Here is a 25,306-nt window from a genome sequence, read left to right as displayed (position 1 = left end):
TGACACTTGAATGGTGAGGAAACGTGAAACGTGCAGGCTTGAAGCGTTAATGTTATTTATTTTTACGTCTTACTAACTACTTTTGCGGTTTTCGGAGACGCCGAGGTGCCGGAATGTTGCCTCGTAGGAGTTTTTTTACGTACCAGTAAATTTACGGACACGAAGATGACGTAATTCAACACCTTGAAGCTTTCGAGCTCTGGTGCTACAGGAGAATGCTCAAAATTAGCTGGACTGAGAAGATGACAAACGAACAAGTTTTGATGCAAATACAAAAAAAAAAAAAAAAAAAAAAAAAGAACGGAGTCTGTGGAAAAACCGGTTCCGTGGTGGGGTCATGTAAGGTGAATGGAGGAGGGCAGGTTACCGAGGAAAATAATGGATTCGGTCATGGAGGCTAAGAGAAGCTGAGAAAGATCGAGGTACAGAGCTAGTTGTAAATAGAGTAATTTGGAAGTGCTTAGCTTGCAGACTATTCACTGGAAGGTCTACATGGTGATACACTATTTCTCACAGAAACTGAAGTAGTGCATAGAGGAGTCGAAGTGAAACTCTTGAACAGGAATGTGGGACTGCTAGTCCACAGGAAGCACCCCTCCGGTATTTCATAGAAGAGGTGAGTGAATCAGGGTGGATGCTGAGGGCATCCGACGGTCTCTCCTTCTATGGTGCTTTCTGTTTGGTGTCTCCGTGCATTTCCTGGAAGGTTAAAGTAGAAATTTCCTATTCTAGGCACAGCCCAAGGATACTACGTAGACCTTCATAACCAAGTATTTAAAAGCAGGCTCGCCGTGAACAATTAATAGTGTTGCGTGTGGGTCGCAGTTGAGTAGTCGAGTGATATGTGTTGAGCAGTTACGTGAGTTAATTGTGCGAGTTATCGGACTTGTCTTGAGTCGAGCCAAGCAGTCGTGCGTTGTGATAGTTTGTTGACTGTTCAAACCTGTCTGCATGGAGCTGCTGCTGTCTGAAGTAAATGTGGGACGTGCGAAGCGAAGTGAAAAGTTAGGCATCTCAATCAAGACTACGGAAGGATCGTCCTTTCCAGGCAAACACTCCCAGCCGGGGACCCACTGAGAGGACAAGAGGCTTCTGTAAATAGCCATTAATCAGTGTACCGACCAAGTTGAGCCTGCGGTTAGGGTCGCGCAGCGGTGAACTTCCATTCGGGAGACAGTCGGTTCGGACCCAACTGTCGGCAGTCCTGAAGATGGCTTTCCGTGTTTTCCCATTTTCACACCAGGAAAATGCTGGGCTGTACCTTATTTAAGGCCACGGCCGCTTACTACCCATTCCTAGCCCTTTCCCATCTCATCGTCGCCATAAGACCTATCTGTGTCGGTGCGACGCAAAGCAAATTATAAACAAGGAAAGAAAAGACGACTGGAAAATTTATCATGAGATTTATAGTGACATACAGAAACTGAAAATGTCTCTAAGAAACGAAGAACTTCTACCAACATCTAAAATACGATATAAGCCTGCCGACGGTCTGGCTATCTTCAGAAAAGAAAACTGTGAGGAGAAAACTGAAGATGTTACTGTTGCGAAGGAAGAAACACAAGAAGAAGCAAGAAGGCAAGACCTGCTGTATGGTGTTGCTATAATGTTAAGAGAAAAAGTTCAGTAAGTTAAGCGTTTCTTCTATGTTTGGACTTCAAACTCAATTCTCAGAACTAAATTCTTTGTTATGATGTACCAGGTGGTGCAAACTTTACCCAATTCTCATAGAAACTGGTACACAGATACTGCATGACCAGAGAAACAAAATGTAGAATGCTTTTTTATAACTTTATTTTCCTCCACATCTACATTATATGCATTGATCCGTTAATGGAGAATAATAACATATCGACCTTAACAAGCTCAATCTTTCCAACTCCACATACTGCACATAAGAAAAGGAAAAGAATACACGCAAATTAACGGACAAATAAACCGAAGAAAAATGAACCAAACAAAATAATAATAATAATAATAATAATAATAATAATAATAATAATAATAATAATAATAATAATAATCATCATCAAACGAAAGGAAACACAATATTCCTTTTACATGCCATGAGGTCCATCGGATACTCCGGAAACGTGACACCCAAAGTGATGGTCACCACTGTAGTCATCCTCAGCCCCTGCATGCCACGTCCAACGTCTCCCCTGTATATTCATATTGTCTTTCAGAATTTTTATTTTCTGCTTCTTTCTTTCGTTTTGGCCAACTGTGGACCACGTTAATTCGATTTCAGCTGATTCTGGGTTTTGATCTGCGCCAATAATCCTTCATTCTTTCACTCTGCAACCTCCTTCTCTCTTCCGTCCATGGTGTTTGAGTCTGCAAACTAACTTTATTTTATTCAACCGTGTCTTTGTTTTATGGGTAAAATCTTCAAAATATCAACAAACATTGAAATTAGCGTTAATTGAGTAAATGTTTTAGCATTAAAAACCAACACGCTGATTTCCCCCACTATATTGGAAAGGTATTATATTCAAATTATAATCATTATAAAATATCAAAGCCATTTTCTTGACAGTGCTGATATAATTATTTTATTATTATTATTGATTATATACAGTTGTATCAGCACACACTTTATTAAAACATAACCGGTTTTCGGACACTAAGGTCCATCATCAGTGTTAAAATTGTAATTTTATTTCACATTAAGTGTGTCGTCAAAATAAGTTTAAAAGAGTTTAAATTGTAGCCGTGTTGACATCAACTGTAAAAATAAGAAAAAGAAAACCAAGTGTAAAATTATGAAATTAAATACTTAAATACTTAAATACTTATATACTTAAATATATACTTAAATACTTATAAGTTTATAAGTATTAATTTCATAATTTTACACTTGGTTTTCTTTTTCTTATTTTTACAGTTGATGTCAACAGGGCTACAATTTAAACTCATTTTAACTCATTTTGACGACACACTTAATGTGAAATAAAATTAAAATTTTAACACTGATGATGGACCTTAGTGGTCGAAAACCGGTTATGTTTTAATAACGTGTGTGCTGATACGACTGCATAGAATCGATAATAATAATAAAATTATGTTCGAAGTTTCATTCTCATACATACACTGCTTGGGGCATTTTAAAATATACCGACTTTTCAAGTATTTCAGCCATGAAAGATATCATAAGTCAAAAAGTAATCATGTAATCCAGCTGAAATTAATATATAATTCCATTACTATTATTATAAACATGTAACTAAAATTTCAAGTTGATTGGTTGAAAACTCTGAAAAATAGGAAAATGTATCCCAAGGTCCCGTAACATTTTAAAAATAAGACTAACGAAATTCAGCTTAGTATGAAATGGGATATTGCACAGGTTGTTTCACATATTCGTTTCAACTCATATGTTAAACCTGACTGTCCGTCGTTGTGACGTAAGGGATTATCGTGCTATTCGTCATTCACCTGAATTCCTTTGCATGACTGCTATAAGGCAACATTTCCGTCAAAATTAGAGCCCGGATAAACCTTAAGGTGTCAGAAGGTAATATAGAACAATTTAAGGTAAGTGGAATCTCAGGTGTGGGGCAACCAACGCCCACCTCATCCCTCGAGGGCGCACGTGTACTCAAAGTTAGTGAATGTACGGTCCGGCAGTTGAGAAATGCCGGTAAGTTTGTTACGAACTTCCGAGTCAGAGGGATGGAAGGTATGAAAAGGATCAATGTAACGCTGCAGTGTGACGCTGCGTGCCCTACAATTATAATCTTACATCCTGTCGCTGATTGCATGAACTATTTCGAAACTTTACAAACTACATATTTATATTGTGTCAAATGGAGACTGTCAAGACAGCCACAGTTATAAAATAAAAATTATCTTCCGGGCTATCGAGACGGTTCGCTCTATAGTAACTACTGTACTACTTTTTCGCTGTCAGTAAATTGTCGAAGACATCTCTTGTGTAGCATTCATAAAGCACAGTTGCTACTGAAATGACATGAAACAATTAAGGTGTAAGATAATCATCTCTATTGTTAATCCTCCACAGTGTCTATGTACACGAATGTGATGCTATCTAATCCTGTAATGATTAAAAGAGAGCTTCTGCAAGGCAGAATTATTGAACCTTCTTTTTATTCCGTTTGCTTTCCATGGTTAGTTTTTCCCTCGAAATCAGCGAGGGATCCCACCTCTACCGCCTCAATGGCAGTGTCTTAAAGCGTGAGACTTTCGTGCCGGGGATACAATTGGTGAGGAGGACCAGGACCTCACCCAGGCGGCCTCACCTGCTATGCTGAACAGGCGCTTTGTGGGGGGGGGATGGAAAGATCGGCATTTGCCTGGAGGAGAAGTGGGAATCCACGGGGATTGTTGAGGTGGGAATCGAACCCCTCTCTACTCAGGTGACCTCCTGAGGCTGAGTGGACCCCTTTCCATCCCTCGTATCACTTTTCAAATTTCGTGGAAGAGCCAGGGATCGAACCCAGACATCCGGGGGTGGCAGCTAGTCACGCTAGTCACTATACCACAGAGGCGGACCAAGTTTTCTTATGTGCATAAATTATATTAATCTCGGATTCAAACCATTGGAGACGGAACACGGAAGATCGAGATCAGGAGGATATGACGTCGCGATCCTAAGCAACAACTCTATGGATGCTGCAGTTGCTGTTCAGTCCCTACTCGGAACAGCAGCGAAGACAGGACTATAAATAAAATACGATAAGTAAGCACCCTAGGGAAGATCCTTTGACGACCATGCATGGAAAGGTAGGAAAAGTCAATCGATTCCGTTATCTTGGCGAATGGGTCCACCCCATTGGTAGCGTCGGCACTTTCATCTTAGACAGATGTGCCAAACACAGGGGTGTAGCCGGGGGGCGGGGGTACTTGGGGGTTTGAATCCCCCATGGAAATGTTAAAAAAAAGAAAATATACAAACTAAAAATGAACCAAATAACATTCAGAGACATAATTGTAGAACCAAAGATCTGTTGAATACTTTTTCTAGGAAGCCCTGAAATTTGAATTTTAAATTGTAAACTGAACATACCATTCGCTGTAAAACTTTTAACCTTGATCGTATTGTTCTTCTGTATTTTAATGTACATTTTTTTAGTGATCTGTAATCTGAATATCAACAAAATTCACTTGTCTGTGTCCTTATAATGACAAGCCATGCTTGCACGCACCACTCATGCATCTTCATTGTGTTCCAACATCATTTTGTAACTATACTCCCCCCACCTAATTGGCCGATCCTGGCTACGCTACTGGCCAAACTCAACGCAGCGTTCCAACTATCGCAAACTCCAACAAGAAGTGCATTTCGAAGAACGCCAAAATATGCCATTACAAAACTGTTGCCAGACCCCAGTTCTTATATGCTGCGGAGACTTTACTGATGAACAGGAAAGTCACCATGGAAGACCAGGAAAAATTTGAAAGACGTATCCTCCAGAAAATTCATGGGCAAAGAATGGAAGCTCACAGTCAAATATGTTGGGCCCTTTGGCCTAAGGCTGATCGGATCACCAACAATTAAACCACCAGTTGTCGTAGAAAGCCCTAAGGATGAAGAGAGCTTACATAAAATTGACGAGTGATATAGTTTATCACTGTTTTCTTCACCGAACCAGAAGGTGAATTTAAGTCTACCGACTACCAAACCTACAAAAATGAATCCTCTAATCGATTCTACAATCGGTGATTGTGATGGTATTTAAGGTGAAGCACAACTTGGCGATCATTCCCTCTTAATACTAATCAGAAGAAAATGTGAAAAAAATTCGATACTTCAGAGAGAGGATCAAAAGACAGCCAACGGCTACGAAGAATGAGACAGTGAGAGGCTCCCTGGTATTCGCAAATCTAATATGGTCAGTATCAACTGGAGGAAATGACAGACTCAGCTTTGACTCCCATGGTGATTGTGTACATGGCTAAATTACGGAGTGGTTGCCAATGAATACTGCACGTGAATTAGAGCAGTAGAACGTATTTGTCACGCGGACGCAGTTCATTATATATTGCTTCCTTGGACCTCCCCTACCGTGATTTTATTTCTGGCATCAATCTCTGAATATATTTAAACTGAGATACACTCCGTGAAATACAATCCTGAAATATCTGTGCAGCAACGAATAACACGATATCCCTATTTCCGTTCGTTCATCTTAATCGTATGCAGAGCCTCTTGAAAGGGATGCAAGTTATCCACTCATACGTGCGTAAAAATTGTATTTCGTGGAAGCTGCTCTCGGAGAGAAGAGAGATATATTTCTGAAAGCTGCCAACACTGCTGAATTAAACATTTACGGTATGTTCCAAGATTTATAAAGACTCCCATTATATCATAATAATGCATTTACATCTCAGCTAGAAGATAATTTACAGAATGTTTATGCAGAAAAATGATGCAGGTTAAATTACGGGGAAGGAAATAAGGGGTGAGCAGCTTAACACCTATTATTTATGGGTAGATTCAGTATTTTCCCCTAATGTCATCTGCGATGGGTTCGAGCGGTTAATCGACTATCGTTACTTCGATAAGATCCCAAATTGATTCAGGTAACATGTATAGATGTTGGAATACAGGGGCATTAATAGCTCCCATATCGTTCATTCCCCGTTGTGACCGTATCTACGAAATAACTGTTGATTACCTGTCATGTCCTACCTCACCCTCACCTGAAAACGTAGTAGCGGCGATTGAGAATTAGAAGACAACAGAAAGTACTCTGGCTTCTCGGTTATAGGGGCGGGGGAGGTAAAAAATCGGGGCTACAAAATGGTAACTTTTTAATACTCACCGAGCAAATTTCGACAGAGACGTAATGACCGACAATTTACCAATTTATATGCAACAATAGTTTTTTTGAGACTTTGATTCAACACTGTACAATGAACTTTTCACCGAAGGAATAATTACACATGTATTACAATTAGTCCGCCTCTGTGGTGTAGTGGTTAGTGTGATTAGCTGCCATCCCCGGAGGCCCGGGTTCGATTCCCGGCTCTGCCACGAAATTTGGAAAGTGGTACGAGGGCTGGAACGGGGTCCACTCAGCCTCGGGAGATCAACTGAGTAGAGGTGGGTTCGATTCCCACCTCAGCCATCCTGGAAGTGGTTTTCCGTGGTTTCCCACTTCTCTTTCAGGAAAATGCCGGGATGGTCCCTAACTTAAGGTCACGGCCACTTCCTTCCCTCTTTCTTGTCTATCCCTCCCAGTCTTCCCATCCCCATCCCCTGTTCACCATAGTAGGTGAGGCAGCCTGGACGAGGTACTGGTCATCCTCCCCAGTTGTATCCCCCAACCCAGAGTCTGAAGCTCGATGACACTGCCCTTGAGGCGGTTGAGATGGGATCCCTCGCTGAGTCAGAGGGAAAAACCGACCCTGGAGAGTAAACAGATAAACAAGAAGAGTATTTCAGTTATACCAGGTGGCTCTCGAACGCCGTACTTTCTACTTATAAATGCCTCGCATGCACAAATGATGAATGGGATGTCTACCAACTGATTTTCACAGGGGAACTACTGCCAGCGGGAAGGTTACGTCAGAATATGAAGAGATAAGAAAAGGAGTGTCACTCGCAGCATGTTACTCAGCGCTACCGGAGTAATGCACCCCTTGTATTAGTAAACATGGTTTTCGACCGCATAGTTCTAGGCTGGTGTATGTTACAGCCACACTATATATGATGTCTGCATATCAGATATGGCTAGTGTGATCATCAGCAACGAATACCCAGACATAATTTTAATCTGGACAATCTGATCGGAATGAAAAAGAAGCTCCAAACAGACGTATGCCTTCTACACACGTACTTCACCGAACAGTATTACTTTTTGTTTCATACAAGCAACTTTTCCATCGAGTGGAATGTGTACACGTAAGTTATTAGTAAGTTATTAGATTTCCTCTTCGGCATCTGTGGGGTGTCTACAGACAGTAGCGGCGATTAGGGGGTGGGGTGAGGAGGGACAGCAAGCCCCCCCCCCCACTTTGTGGAGTAAACATTACATATTTATTCCACTTTAGCCAGCTGGAACTAGGAATTATTAAAAAAAAAAGCTGTTTGTACAAACCGTGTTATCTTATCTACTAATTCCTTCGTTTATTTTCTTTAATTATTAACATAATTATTGACGGAAATACGCACAAAATGCTGTTCGTCCCGGCTAACCAAATTGTATAGCACTACGGCACGTAGTGGAGACTTTGCATGTGCTGTGAGGAAGGGTAGTAGGGGAACTTTTTTTTTTTTTTTGCCGAGGTCGTGGACACCGAGTTATAATTCACCCACTTGCCGCTTGCATTCATCAGTCTGGAAGTCTCTTTAGTGTCTGTTAGTTTCTTAGTGAGTTTTCAAATACAAAATGATTTTTAATTGCATAATCATGCCGTACATCTATTTAATTATACTGGGTGAGGTGGCTGTGGGGTTACGGGCGCGCAGCTGTGAGCTTGTGCTCGGGAGATAGTAGCTTCGAATTCCACTGTCAGCAGCCCTGAATATAGTTTTCCGTGGTTTCCACACCAGGCAAGTGCTGGGGCTGTACCTTATGTAAGGCCACGGTCGCTTCCTTTCCACGCGTAGCCCTTTCCTGTCTCATCGTCGCCATAAATCCTATCTATGTCGGTGCGACGTAAAGCCAATTGTAATATATATACATATATATATTCAGTTGTAATCGTATTTCAACGGGAGCTAATACCAACGTTCCTAAATTATTTCTTTGTGTTATGTTATTTATTAAGTAAATGCCCTGTTGTATGTTTGTGAGACCCGGTGAAAATTTTATTATACAGTATTGAATTACGAATAATCCACCGGGCAGATTAATTACATTTACACATAAAATAACATTATACAAAAGAAATAATTTAGTCCGGTGAAAGTAAAGTTGGTATTCTCTCGCTTTGAAATTACAATTACAATTAAATATACAGTATCTTTCTTTACTATTGACTTTACGTCGCACTGACACAGATAGAACTTATGGGAAGGAAGCGGCCGTGGCTTTAATTAAGGTACAGCCTCAGCATTTGCCTGGTATGAAAATGGGAAACCACGGAAAACCATCTTCAGGGCTGTCGAGAATGGGATTCGAAACCAATATCTCCCGAGTGCAAACTCACAGCTGCGCGCCCCTAACCCCACGGCCAGCTCTCCCGGTACAATTCCATAGATATACGGCATGTTTATGCAATTAAAATCATTTAGTATTTGAATACACACTAAGACACTAACAGACAATAATGAGACGTCCAGGTGGCTGTTTGGTCTGTAACTGATCTAAAGCTAAATAAATTAAAAAAATAATGAGACCGTCAGACTGACGAATATGCGCGGCAAGCGGGTGAATTATAACTCAGTGGCCACGACCTCGGCAAAAAACCTATGTACCCCTACTACCCTTCCTCACAGCACATGCAAAGTCTCCACTACTTGCCGTAGCGCTCCACGATAAAGGAAAGATTTAGCATATAAGACAACAAGACTTGTCCAAATAGCTTTTTTAAAAAATAATTCCTAGTTCCAGCTGGCTAAAGTGGAATGAAGTGTAATATGTACTCTACAAAGTGGGGGTGGGAGCGACTGTCCCTCCTCACCCCACCTCCTAATCGCCGCTACTTTTGTAGACACGCCAAAGATGCAGTAAATGAAATCTAAAGACTTATTCATTTATACACGCGTAGACATTCAACTCGATAAAAGGGTTGATTGTATGGAACAAAAACTAATACTGTTCGGCGAAATATGTGTGTAGAGGGCATACGTCTGTTTGGAGCTTCTGTTGCACTCCGACCAGGTTGTCCAGCTTAAAATAATGTCTGTATATTTAACGCTGCTGATCACACTAGCTATTGCCGATGTGCAGACAGCAAATATAGTGCGGCTGTACCTACACCAGCCTAGAACTATGCGGTCGAAAACGATGTTTACTAATGCAATGGGTGCATTAGACCGGTAGCGCTGAGTCACATGCTGCGTGCGACACTCCGTTTCTTATCTCTTCATAATTATGGTAACGTAACCTGCCCGCTGGCAGTAGTTCCCCTGTGAAAATCAGTTGGTAGACATCCCATTCATCATTCGTGCATGCGGGGCATTTATAAGTAGAAAGTACGGCGTTCGAGAGCCGCTTGGTATATAAGTGAAGCGTGATTATACAAATAAAAATAATTTAGCATTTGACTACACACTAAGAAACTATCATAACAGGCACAGACTGGCGTATTTGCTCGGCAAGTGGGTGAATCATACTTCAGTGTCTATAACGTTGGAAAAATAATAATATACCCCTGCTGCCCTTCCTCACAGCACATGCAATGTCTTCACTTCTTGCTATGACGCTATACAAATCGATTAGCCGCGACAAACGACAATTTGTGCGTATTTTCGCTAGTAATTTTGTTAATAATTAAAGAAAATAAACCGGGCGTGTTGGCCGTGCGGGTAGAGTCGCGCAGCTGTGAGCTTGCATCCGGGATGGTGGTGGTGATTATTGTTTTAAGAGGAAGTACAACTAGGCAACCATCCTCTATATAACACTAATCAGAGGAAAAAATGGAAGGGGTCCGATACTTCGAAAATGAAGATATCGGCCAAAGGAAGACAAGGGCCACGAAGGGCGTGAAGATGAAAGACTTCCTCGCCCTCGCAAACCTAATAGCATCGGTTGCATCCGGGAAATAGTGGGTTCAAATCCCACTGTCGGCAGCCCTGAAGATGGTTTTCCGTGGTTTCCCATTTTCACACCAGACAAATGCTTGGGCTGTACCTTAATTAAGGCCACGGCCTCTTCCTAGGCCTTCCCTATCCCATCATAGCCATAAGACCTATCTCTGTCGGTGCGACGTAAAGCAAATAGCAAAAAAAAAAAAAAAAATAAAAAAAAGGAAAAATTAGCTGGTAAGACAACAGGCATTATACAAATTGTTTTAAGAATAATTCCTAGTTTCAGCTGGCTAAAATGGAATAAAAATGTAATGTTTTCTCCGCTACTGTCAAAACTTGGGATTTTCGTAAAGTGGTAACTGAGGAAATGATAACGGAAATATATAACCTAAAGTTAGAGCCGGTTTCATCAAATTCTGTTATGGATTTAACATCACGTTGAACTGCTTTAACGATCTTCTTAACAGAACATCAACCTTCGTTAAAGTTAACGTGCCGTTAAACTCTTAGTTAATTTAACGTAGCGTTAAATTGACGTCGTATTAAAATAAAAATGGCTGAAAGAGATTTTGTGTTTCTTGCTCAGTTCCTATTATTTAGATTATCTTCACAATGCTGAAACGCAAGAAGTTTACGAAGGATTTATTTTTACAATTTGTTTTACGTTTTGTTTTTTTACCGACGCAGATAGGTCTTACGGCGACGAACGAAAGAATAATGATATGTTTGACCTCACAGAAAATCAGTTGTCGGAGAGATTTAGGTTATCGAAATCTGTCGCGAGAGAAGTACTTGAAGAGATAAAAGAGAATTTAGAGTACCCTGCAGGAAGAAAATCACCTCTTACCTCCAATACAGCAATTGCTGATTGTATTGAGATATTATGCAAAAGGGCCGTTCACATCATTACGATAAATACCAATGTTGTAAACTGCAGAAGAGAGATAGGTACATAAACTAATATTCCATTAACTTATTAATATGTAAGAAAAATTTCGTATTAAAAATAAATTCAAAGGACGATCATTATCTGATGTAGCCTACACTATGTATGACATGGAAAGCCTTATTTCTAATATGATTGTGCCATGGTATTGTAGTTATTAATGATACGTTCAATTAATAAAATTGATCTTAAAAACCTTTGAATGGTAAAACGAATGAGAAGAATGCTTTAAAACCAAAGAATCATTTCATTTAACGTCATTAACTCTAAAGTCTCGCGCTAACGAAATTACGGCGGCTTGCCGTGATGTTCGGCAACACAGTTGTCATCGTTTCAAAGAGGCTCAACTTGGTCGTCTATTAATGCAATAATCTTCGAGGTCATCCATGCAGATACCGGAATAAATGTAGGCCTACCACCTCTAGTCTTGTACCGCTCCAATTGTCCTTCGAATCTTATTTTGCGCTTCTTTTCAGGTTGTCGTACAGGCATTTTTTTGTTTTTCTAACCACGTGGTCATATTTAAGCGGCTATTGAATTAATTTTCGAATTCATTACATACCTTTCCTTTCTCCTGTAGGGATACCGATAAACCATATGTCTATTATATTCTGTGACACATTTGGAAAGTAAATTGGCATAATCTATTTCTCCAGTGCAGTAATATTACTGCCTCGAATTCCTTTTCCCGATACTTTCCCTTGTAATGTCTCGTCCTATCAACAATTAAATTCAATTTCAAATGGGACCTCCTATACCACGCTAAAAGAATAAATGTGAGAGATGACAAATGAATAACGTTGTGTCCGATTCCATTCAGAAGTGCGAATTAATGTTAATGCTACACACTGCTGACTTAGTCGTTAACTTTAACGCCACGTTACTTAATGAATCGCTGGGTAAGACGCGATTTCATTATGAACAATATTGTCGTCCTTCCTGCATGCGGGTATTCGTAAACAAGAGCGCGTTCATCGCCACACCATCTCGCACAAAAACCATTTTTAGTATTTTAAAAACAATTTGTTTTACGTCACACCGACACAGATAAGTCTTATGGTCACGATGGGATGGGGAAGGCCTAGGAGTGTGAAGGAAGCGGCCGTGGTCTTAATTAAGGTACAGCCCCAGCGTTTGCCTGGAGTGAAAATGGGAAACCACGGAAAACCACTTTCAGGAGTGCGCACAGAGAGATTCGAACCCACTATCTACAGGATGCAAGCTCATAGCTGAGCGTCCCTAACCGCACGGCCAACCCGCCCTGTCGCACAAAATCCATCAACTTCGATGAATGGATGGTTACACTTGAATTATTCTTGGATTCCCACGTGATCAATACCGGTTATTTTGCGAATTTACATGTGTATGCAAATAAAATCACGGCTCATCAAAAAAAAGCACCAATTTAGGATTTAGCCTAATTCACCCCAGTTGAGAGACTGGAGAAATCAAGTGCGGGAATGTTTTCTTCCGACTGGTTCTCTTGAGACCAAACTTAACACTTCTGTGGACTTTACAAGGTTTACTTTCAGTTTTCTTGCCATTCGCCAAGCAGGAGAATATGAAACCTCACTTTGATGAGGCATTTTCCTTAAGGAATTTCGGGGAATCGCTCAAATCTTTCACAAATATATATATGTATATATATTTTTTTGTAAGACAGTCACATTCGCAGTTGTTCTCCAGGAAATTGTTGACGGAATTCACTTCTTACTCTCACAGCAGATTTTTTAATTTAAAAATATGCTGCTCAACACTTAATTCAGACACTAAACCGATCAATTACTGCTATATAAGAAGAAATCACGGTGTACGCTGTACGGAAGCTTATCGCAGACCAGCTGAGACAATGACATCACTCGGCGAGCTCTATGGGTTAGGCAATTCTTGCATCATCCAGTCGCCCAGACGCATTACAGGGAATAGCTTGACAGGGGTTCACACTGTAGACGGGAGAAGAGTGTATATTTCCTTTCGCAGGAAGGAAAGCAAATACCTTAATCGTTGTTTTGTTGTCTTCAACAAATCAACGCTGCACTCTGTTGCTGCTGTAGATTGCGTCTACAGGTAAAGTTAAGTTTGTTTGCTAAGCTTCCTGCATTCTGCACTGGAACCATCAGACACTCCGCTGTCTCCAGCTCCCTGGCTGATCTTTCTTTTTTTGTAATATATTAACTTAGGTTAGATAAAGAGATTGTAAAAAATTGACACATAACTTGTATATAGTATCATTCCCTTTTCGCGGGCAGTCTTTATAGAGAATGGCTGTAAGTTATTCTTAATTATTCTCTTTCTTATAAGTGAGAATTAACACTCAGCTGGATAGCCACCAATTATGTAGATAACTACTGTAATGTCGTAAGATGGTGGGTTAAAATGCATTGATTATTAACAAATATCCCATTTTATTCTTTACTCCAAACGTGTATCGAGTCTTTCCTTCGGGTATAATGGCATCTCGAATTTCAGTAAGAAGCTTAATCAGGTTCAAAAGTTATTAAATACTTCACTAATTTATTTCTGTCCTTCAAGAGATTTAGAAAGTTGTTATTGCTCAAGAACTAGTTCTTTTAATGTTGATCTCATGGACCCGCATTCTAACTTATCGTGTTTCCTCCTTTTCCTGGGCCCACAGGGCTAACAGAAATACTTCTTTCCCCTTAGTATCACTACCAGCAATGCTGCTCACAGCACACCAGTATTTGAACTTGTAGGAAAAGGTGCGCACGAAATCATGCTTGCTGCACGTTCGCCTTGCCGCACCCTCCACATCAAGTGGGTGGACATAACCTGCTCCGCGGCTAGCCATAGCTTACCGTCCTTTTACTCCAGGGAGCGTCCAGATTTAACGTCCCGACTACAGAACACGTTGTTTGCCCTTGATTCTTGGATACTGTCACAACTCTGGTGACTTTGGGAAAGATCACTCTGGGAAAAAAAAATGCTGTGTTCTATATCCAAATAAAGGTTTTGTGTTTTATGTTCAAGATACAGTATGACTGATGAGGACAGGATAGGGGGTAGTGCTGGATTTCGACATATTAATATAGCGTGCTGCTCTTATCGTGAGGATGTTGTTAGCCGTAAAGTTGTAAATCTGGTGAAACAGACCAGGACAGTTTGTGGTGATATGGTCAGCGAAGGACACGGAAATACTCTCAGCAAAGGGCATGTATACTTGTATTTTAAACTGTAGCAACCACGCAGTAGGCTGATATTATCCTTCTCTGCAGCTCGAGGCCATGGTTGTCATTACACTTGATAATGACAATTATATATATTGTGTTTTATGAATACAACTGTTAGTTTCCACGTTTTTCATCAAGAGTTTAATGAACAATTCATCCCATTTTATTGAGTATATGATTTTAGACTTTAACAAAGTTTGCTAATAATTTATTTTAAATGTCCTTGTGTATATAAGTGTTTGTAATTTGTCGTTCCAATCTAGTAGTGTGATTTTTGTATCTGATGTATTATGTAATTTATTTATTCTAGCTGATGAAGTCCTTTAGGTAAAGAAACATATACTAGATTTCATAAATTAGTATATGTATTGCATAAGTGGACCACTTAAATATAATATGTACGTTATTCTTAAATACTGGCTACTTGTTACCACTGTAAATGAGAGTAGTATCCAGTCTGGTGTATTTAATTTTCCTACTTGGAACCAAGACGTCACTCTTTGTACTACAAACCTGAAGAAAGTATATTCTTTTGAAATGTGGTGCCGGCGAAGAATGTTCCACATGCTTCGGACGGCATTTCGCATCGCTGGTTCTACTGTAAACCATCTCATCTTCTGAATCATATTATCATCAATATGTAAAAAAAAAAAAGTTTTACAATTCTTCGGACACACAATGCTATATGGGAATGACAGCACACAAAAACTGATCATTCTTGGAAACATTCCCAGCAAGAAAGATCCTGGACGAGTTCCCACTCAAACATTACCAACATGCTTGGCCGAGGATAGCTGGAAATGGAATCGAGCAGGTTGGTCGTGCGGGTAGGGGCGCGCAGTTGTGAGCTGTGAGCTGGGTTTGAACCCCACTGTCGGCGGCCCTGAAGATGTTTTCCCATGTTTTCTCATTTTCACACCGGGCAATTGCTGGGGATGTACCTTAATTAAGGCCTTTCCTAGCCTTTTCCTGTCCTATAGTAGCCTTAAGACCTATGTGAGTCGGTGCGACGTAAAGCAAAGTGTAAACATTTGGAAGAGATGGAGACAACTGAAAAATAGCCTTGTCGGAGATCACGATCCTCAGAATTGAGGAAACGATAAGAGAGAGAGAGAGAGAGAGAGAGAGAGAGTTGGTCAATGTTGGTGTAAACTCTTTGGTCTTTGACTGGTCTTTGCCTACCGAGTACTGATATTAATATTAATTTGACCACCACCACTAGTTGAAAGCACTAAAATACAGTATATCCTTGTAGCAATACCGACAATTGTTTACAAGTTGATGGCGTGAAAGTACAGTATATATTCCATGCAAAGTTATTTTTTCTCAAAACTGTTCCGAGCTGTTTGGAAATCAGTTTTATAAGCGATTGTTTCTGCAGCTGCACTACTTAACCAAAAATATTAATTTAAGTTTAAGGGTCCGACTCATTGGCTGAATAGTCAGCGTTGAGGCCTTCCGTTCAAAGGGTCCCGGGTTGGATTCCCGGCTGGGTCGGGGATTTTAACCGCCTCTGATTAATTCTTCTGGCCTAGGGAGTGGGTGTTTGTGTTTGTCACAACACTTTTCCTCTTCATATTCAGACAACACACTACACTACCAACCACCACAGAAACACGCAATAGTGATTACAAACCTCCATACAAGGTTGACGTCATGAAGGGCATCCGCCCTAAAAACAGGGCTAAATCCACATGTGCGACACAGTTCGCAACCACGACCCCATAGGTGTGGGAAAATCTGTAGAAAAAGAAGTTCATTTAAGTTCAAGCGTGGATAATAAGGAAGACAGATTGTACAATTATATGATGTTGCTCATACGGAAAGATTGTCAGTTGTCAGTTGTTTCCTTTGACTTGAAAGTAAAAACAACATCCTAAAATTCTTGTTTTAATATAGTTCAGTATGAAATCCTTCCAATAGTTCCTTTCTCTTTTGGAGGATTGGAAATTATGAAATGTGGCAATCCTGTTGGCAGGCCGCGTATACAGAGTGTTTGAGAGGGAGGGAAGACACGCCCGAATACCAGCTATTCGTAGAAAAAAGTATTTTTTAAATTTAGCGAATGGTTTGTCCGAGAGAGAAGCTTGAATTTGAATGCGATGTTTATGAGGCAGGTAGTAACTTTCTTTGCCCCTCGCCTTATACCACCCGCTGTACCATGCTTCAGTCAGTATGTGTGCATTATGTGTAAGAAGCAGCTGTAAACATCTCTTCTCTGCAGCTTCAGTACGTATTTTTCATGCCTGATGTGTGAGAAGCAATTCTAAGTCCAATACTGCACTGCAGTTTCAGGTGTGTGCATGCTAAGTTGCATGAAAACGTTCTACGAGGGCTGAAAATAAAGTAGTCGCAATATTGATAGAACGCAGTATTTAATGAACTAACAAGTTTAATTGCATTGCATTCATTCAATCCGCAAAGACTGTTACCTTTTCCAAATGTCGGGAAGCTATTGGGCACCGTTGGCAAGGCGTTCTCTGTTGCATCACAGCGACGGAGCCCACTACTGCGCGGAATACGGATGATTCCCGGACAGTCCATCGATGCTGTATGGAAACGAGACCACTCACGATGTCAATCTGATCTTTAGGAATGAACGGAGGACCTGTGCGGTGCAAATCCGCAGACTCATTCCGACCCGCACGAAACACATTGACCCATCGTGCAACCACCCTATGCAGTAATACATTCTCCCCACAGGCTTCACATTATCCTCGATAACATTATGATACATTTTTGCCTCAGGTAATCTCGATTTTAATCCACGAACGCCAATCACCTATTGAAAACATTCTTTAGAGCGGTGAAATAGATACTCTTCACTTCAACGCCACACAGCAACTACACTCACAACTGGATGGCCGTCGGATGCACACTACACATCGCCAACAACGCCACCTGACCGCTTCCATATCCTATATTCGGATGCTCGATATCCTACGAGTGTCTGGACATCTTTGTCACAACTTTAGTTTCAGCCCTCATATGTATAAGAATCAAACGTTTTCACACTGAAAAATATTGTAATCAATGTCAGCAAAGCCCTAAGTTGTCAATTGTTAAATATTACCAACTCGAACCAATTTCAATGAAGTTGAAATCCCTAAGATTAATTCTTATAGCGAAGCCAGTACTATGAAATGGGCCAGTTCACAGCGAGAATACTAACAATGTTTAGATATACCTACCTCTGTAAACAGTTAGTTTCACTTACGAAATCAAACAAAACTGCTCACAGATCAAGAATGACAGCGCAACATCTATCCTCCATCTTGAAACTGGCATCATCACAAAATCAAGTGGCTGACACTGAAACACCTGTTTCTAAAAGAAGGTGTCAAATACCAAGTAGATAGTAATAGTTAAGTTTTTACTCTGTCCTCGAGACAATTGTTATTTTATACGTAAAAAGTGTTATTTTTCGTTGCTATACAGTGAAATTTTAATAACGATGATTATGTAACCATAATATTATTTTTATCCCATATTGTGTGAACGTTAATTTTATTTGCCCAGATAATACATTATAGAGGGTGTATCATAATGAATAGCACAAATTGAAACAGCTGTAAGTACGCGATACTAGAAGCAAAAACGTCTTAGTAAACATGAGTTAGTTAACGAGCCGTTTGCGAGATGATTTAGAATTTGTGGTTACCAGCTACCACTGACCTGATAGTGTGTAAACGTCATCTCGGTTATCATAAATGACTAATAAAATCATCAAGGAACGTTATTAGATACTTTGGTAGAAGTGCAGTTGTTTTTAAGGAACAAGAAAACAGTCTTACTTCCTTTAACTACGAGTAAGTACACTGTACAGTCATTGTAGCATGTAACTGGAACATACTAAGTAAAACTGTTTTCTTGACATTAACAACAACCGCAATTCTACGAAAGTATCTAATACCTATTCTTAATGCTCTATTAGTACATTTCCCTAAATAGGACCGATGACCTTTAAGCAGCTGGAAGTATGAGAACAAAACAAGGAGTGGTACCGAAAGGCCATACATGCCCTTGTGTCTCGCTGGAGGAAGGACAAGGAGATTGCTTGGAAAAATCTGGAGTGTAGAAGAAACCTCATTCTTTCTTGTGTAGCCTATCTATTCTTTAAACATCAAGCATCATTTCTCTAAATAGGATGACGTTTACACACAATCAAGTCAGTGGTTGCTGGTAATCACAAATTCTAAATTATCTCGCAAAAGGCTCGTTTGCGGACCCATGTTTACTAAGACTTTTTTGCTTTTAGTATCTTGTACGAAGGTTGCCCAGAAACTGATGCACCACACCTTTTCCTTCAAGAATTAGTTTATTGAACACGATGAAACTGATAGGCTACACAAGAAAGAATGAGGTTTCTTCTACACTCCAGATTTTTCCAAGCAATCTCCTTGTCCTTCCTCCAGCGAGACACAAGGGCATGTATAGCCTATCGGTACCACTCCTTGTTTTGTTCTCATACTTCCAGCTGTTTCATTTTGCGCTGTTAATTATAATATAACCTGTATATCCGATATTAACTTCCAGTAAAAGAAATACGGAAAACTCTAATATTTATTCTTCTCGTTTTGTTGTGCGGCCCTTCTATCTAAATTTATCAGTCAATTTGGATCTGTACACGTGAGTTTGATACACCTGATCTAAAGCAACCACTGGCTAGTGGTTAAATGTAAGAATGCCCATTTTCTACAAAGCTGAAAGTGGTCACTATCTGATTACTTTCTCGTGAAATGGAAATGCTCCACAACATGGTCTTCAGTTCAAATTGTCAACCTTCAATTCGTAACATTATATTTTGTACATCTGACAATTTCAAATCCAGAGATGCCATACATCTCAATACTGGAAAATATTTTGGAAGAAAGTCCATTATATGACTTTGTGTAAAGGAATATGAAATGTTTGCAGATTCATCGATCCTACCCACCTCCATCGTTGACCAACGCAGTATTTGTAACAGCTTAATTACATTACTTAGGACTATAATGAACATGCGCAGCAGTCGGTTTGGAGTGTTTGCTATGGCGTCACTGCGTTTTATTACCTCTCCATAAACTAATAAAGAACATGCGTTATATTCTATGTGCGCAGTTGGTAGTGCTGGTTTTGGTCAATATTGATTTTAACTCGCCAGTCCAGCATGTTTATTTACCGAAATTGAAACAAAATATTTATAAATATATATACTGTCACTGGATAAATACTTGATATTGGAGAGTCTCACCCAGCCATCTTCTGCAAACATTTCGCTTGCAAAACCGTGCCTGTGACCTCGTATCAGGTACCACCTGATAGTCGTAACTGAGAAGCAGGCACTAAAAAGACATAACACCACCTCGCCTGTATTACAGTATAATTTACTGTATTGTGCTATACCGTTTAGTTTTTTTTTTTTTTTTTTTGCTATTTGCTTTACGTCGCACCGACACAGATATGTCTTATGGCGACGATGGGACAGGAAAGGGCTAGGACTGGGAAGGAAGCGGCCGTGGCCTTAATTAAGGTACAGCCCCAGCATTTGCCTGGTGTGAAAATGGGAAACCACGGAAAACCATCCTCAGGGCTGCCAAACCTACTATCTCCCGAATACTGGATACTGGCCGCACTTAAGCGACTGCAGCTATCGAGCTCGGTACACCGTTTTTCTCCCCTGCACATTTTAACTTACAGGGTGAATATGAAATGCAAAATCTATCAGTTTTAGGGCTTAGGACTGTCACTCAACAAAATATTTCCAAACAAGCAAAACTTTCTCATTTCTTTTAAGGTATAACATAAGAGAAGTATTCAATTCATCTTCTTTTTTTTCCCTTATTTTTTGAATGTTGGAAACACTTCTTATCAGACCAAGCAGGGGCCCCACACTACGAAAACCAAGCTCGATAGCTACAGTCGCTTAAGTGCGGCCAGTATCCAGTATTTGGGAGATAGTGGGTTCGAACCCCACTGTCGGCAGCCGTAAAGATGGTTTTTCGTGGTTTCCCATTTTCACAACAGGCAAATGCTGGAGATGTACCTTAATTAAGGCCACTGCAGCTTCCTCCCCATTCCTAGCCCCTCCCTGTCCCATCGTCATCATAAGACCTATCTGTGTCGATGCGACGTAAAACAACTTGCAAAAAAAGAACATACAGCGAAAAACGTAAATTTAAGCAATTGCCTCAATTGCGCCGAAAGTTGAAGGGCTAAAGGGCCTTGAAAGGCTGCAAATAGGGAGTCTTGGATAGCTCTATCAAACAAAAAAGGGGACAATTTTCGAAAATCTCTTCCAGCCTAAATACAGTTCCGGAAAGAAGCCTAAAATCGCTCGATTCCTTACTCGTTTTCTTTTGTATTCAAATCTTAACAAAATTTAGTTATTAACATAATTCTTTCTTTAATTTGTTCCTTGGTTCAATACCCTCAGGAGTTTTTATTTTTTGAAAAATGTCCGCACCGAATGTAGTTATTAGGGCTTAAGTTAAACTCTGCATTGACTGACATTAGCGCTCGTAGTGGAGCTTAATTGAAACAATGCATTAACTCATATTAGCTCTCGTAGTGGTATAAAAGAAAGGCAAACTGCTAATATAATCGACCGGATAACGGTGATTAAGAAAAGGATTGTGATTTCTAGGAATAAATAAAGAATATATTCTCATACTTTATTACCTTTTATTTACCCGAAATTGGTAGCTCATATCCCTAGTACAGGGCCTCTCAGAGTGCATGCACCCCACTCCTCGATTTGGAGCATTAGCGCTGTCTCTCTCTTTCCCCACGTCTGTCTCGCTCGCTCCGCCTGTCTCCCTCTTCCTCACTTGCTCCGTAGCGCTCCAAATCCGAGCCGAGTTGAGCCGAGTTTAGCCGAGCTTAGCCGAGTAGCTTAGAGACGAAGCGTTGGTCGGAGCCGAGCCGAATGGGAGTTTTTTTTTTTTTTTTTAAACAATTCGCTTTACGTCGTACCGACGTATGCAGTCATTTGCAGTCAGATTGCATTTTTCATGTCAAAAAATGAGACCGATATATGCTGTTTGCAATCTACTTTTGCAAAATGATAAGACCTTCCACTTTCCTACCTACAAATAGTATTTCTATTTCAGTTCGTTCTTGGTTGTAACAGCGGCGAGAGTTTCGGTACCTAGAGGATTTTGTGTGTGTGAAAGTAATACACCAAAGTCAAAACGATCGGAAGTACTTCGATCAGGGACAGATTAGAGCCTCCAATGAAGAAGGATTATATTTTTGGGAAACTAGAAAGAAGAACTGGCAGATCACCTACTGCGTTAAACAATTTATTGGGGGAAAGTTATGGAAAAGGAAAGAAGTCGCCTGTAAGATAGCAGAGGCTGCCACCTAAACAAGAGACCAAGTTGAAAGGAAGCTTAGTGTTGGTGGGACATCGCTAGAACGACTCATGATTCGATTATTGCGTCCACAAGTCTACGTTATCCAGGATGGTCAGTCCGAGCAATATTTTAAAGTACAAGAAAAGAAGGAGTGACTTCTTGTGACGATAACTCATAAGGGGACTAGAGTTAAGTGGGCTACAGAGGATGAAGTAAGAACAGAAACGATGAAAAGAAATTCAGTTTGGATAATTCTGATAGTTGGTCATACTACTGGAATGGCCTCAGAAAGAAGAGCAGATATTTTCTAAGGAATAACAAGGGGAAGCTTGGCACAGAGTTTTGGGCATTGCATCGTGCCAAGTTCACCAAGTAGTGGTTTCAGAGTAAAGATGTTAACGAAATAGAGTGGCCAACCATTTCTCCAGATCTTAATCTATGGAAAATTTGTAGAAAATAATTTGCAGGACCGTTTACGAAAAAGGGAATCAGTGTGATACTGTCAAAGAACAGAAGACATTTATAACTTCTGCACGGAGGAAGATCGATATTTCTGTGTTTTAGAACCTTGTAGAGAGTATGACTGATCGCGTGTTTCAGGTACCTGTGAAAAGGCTCATTTATAGAACATTACAATGAAGTACGCTTAACATATTACGACTGCAATTATTTTTATTTTAGATATATAACAAATCATTTATTCAGATGTAATGTACAGATTATAAACATTTGTTGCAAGCAAATTAACATAAATTGTGTTTGTACTTTTATCAATGAGCACATTTTCGTTAGACGACCGAGCTCAGTAGCTGCAGTCGCTGTGCAGCCGGTATCCAGTAATCGAGAAATAGTGGGTTCGAAACCCACAGTCGGCTGCCCTGAAATTGGTTTTCCGTGGTTTCCCCATTTTCACAGCAGGCAAATGTTGGAATTGTACCTTAATTAATTAAGGCCACGACCGCTTCCTTAACTCTCGTAGCCCTTTTCTGTCCCATAGTCGCCGTAAGACCTATCTGTGTCGGTGCGACGGAAGACAGCTTGTAAAGAAAGTTGATCGTATCATTTTGCAACGCACCCTACACACCTCATCATTATCATCCAACACACTGCATTGTTTATCTACTGGGATAAATATTCACATGAGGTGCCAACCCGAAATAAATCAGTTTACTAGTTTGTGATTTAAAACAAAATAGGCGTGAAGGAAGGAAGAGGAAGAAGAAGGAGAAGATAAATAACTCTAGAAACTCTAATTGGTTAGAGGCCATCCTTTTCGGTGCATTTCTGAACGGACGAAATATTTTATTTATTGTTTAGTAACATATTTTATTTCAGGAAGGACGAAACAACACTCTGTGCTTAATACATATATATATTTTTCTTCATTATGGACTGTTATGCCTTTCAGTGTTCAGTCCGCAATCGTCTGTGAATTAACTAAGCGCCTCCGTAATACACACCATAGCTTTGTTAAAACATTGTAAACTGACTCTAACCTTGGCCTCCCTCTACTTCTCTCACCATCAACAGTCGAGTCCATTATTCTCCAAGGTGACGTATCCTCCTCCATTCACCTCACAGCCATCGAAATTATTCCTAATTTAGCTTCTATTTCGTCATTCTGTGTACCCTACTATTATTGTTCCCACCTATAGTACCAGCAATCAATCACACTACTTTCATGCCCGTTATGGTCAACTTATGAATAAGATATACTGAGTCTACCCAGCTTTCACTCCCATAAAGTCTGTCTGAAACAAATCGACTGAAAGATTGTTTCGTCCGGGAACTGTCTTTCTTAAATGGATGAAGCATATCATCATGTGTTCAAGAATGTCTTTTATTTCATCTCCTATGTTTAATTTTTTGGGTTGTGTCATAAATCATCTTTGAACGACTGTCATAATCATCGGTTCTCTGCCTATCAGCAGGTTTCCGCATGCAATTTCCAAGCCGATCTGTCTTTCGCCATCCTTTTTTTTCAGTATCTTGCATTAATTTTCACACTGTCCATCATCTAATACCTCTTCCTCCTCCATTCACCTCACATCCATCGAAATTATTCCTAATTTAGCCTCTATTTTGTCATTCTGTGTAGCCTACTATTATTGTTCCCACCTATAGTACCAGCAATCAATCATACTGCTTTCATGCAACTTTTCCTTCCAGTGCCTGTTCCAGTTCTTTTTTCTCTTTAGGGAGGTTTCCAGTATTGTCGCCCTTTCTTCACCTACTCTTTCCAGTACTACGGCACTTCATTCCTTGTCTTGCCAGGTGATCTTCATTATTCTTCTCCATACCCGCATTTCAAAATATTTAAATATAATTTTCCCCTCCCTTCTCAAAGTCCAATTCTCAGATCCATGAAGAGCAACGCTCCATACAAAGTGCTTCACTAACCTCTTCTTAAGGCCCATATTCAGTGACCCACTTTGCTTCATGTATGCGTCCTTGGCCATTGCGATCCTGCTTTTCACTTCATCCAAACAATATAGATGACTTCTGGTTGTGCTTCCTAAATATCGTAATGCAGGTACTTGTTCTATTTCTTCACCTAGAAACTGCTAGAATTTCAACCTAAATATGCCAGTTTGATACCCATGAGGTAGAGCACTCCAACTCTTCTCGTTTCACGAGGGCTTTCAATTGCTGCCCACTATCTCTTACGAGATCGAAATATTGCTACAAAAATACGAAGTTGGAACACAGTTCTTTTTGCTGTTGAAGTTCTCATGCAAGGCAAGAAGATCCCGACTGGCATCTGTTCGTCCAGCCCGCCGGGATACAAAAGAAACATAAGGAATGGAAGTCAGAAGAAAGGAAGGTTTGGGCAGTAGTCGATGCTATCAGCTCTTGTGGATTAGCTTCAGTCGAATCGTTCTGGTTTTTATTGCTGGCGGATGATTCATTTTTCCGGTTGGCGAGCAAGGAGGCAGACGTAAACACATGTGATGTTCAAATGAAGATGCTATCTTCCTTGAGCATGTACCACTTGCTACATCTACAGCATGATCATTACGAACCATATTTCACAGGGGGCTCCCCATTCCCTCGACCATTGTAATTGCCGTGAAACTATATATACCTTGAATAGAGAGATCTTTTAACAAACCAGAACTGTAAACAATTCATTATCTAAACAATTTGAATCAGTTGTGAATTCATGGTCACT

This window comes from Anabrus simplex, chromosome 8 (assembly GCF_040414725.1).
Source record: "Anabrus simplex isolate iqAnaSimp1 chromosome 8, ASM4041472v1, whole genome shotgun sequence".
NCBI classification, from domain to species: Eukaryota; Metazoa; Arthropoda; class Insecta; order Orthoptera; family Tettigoniidae; genus Anabrus; species Anabrus simplex.
Note: the sequence above shows the minus strand (reverse complement) of the source record.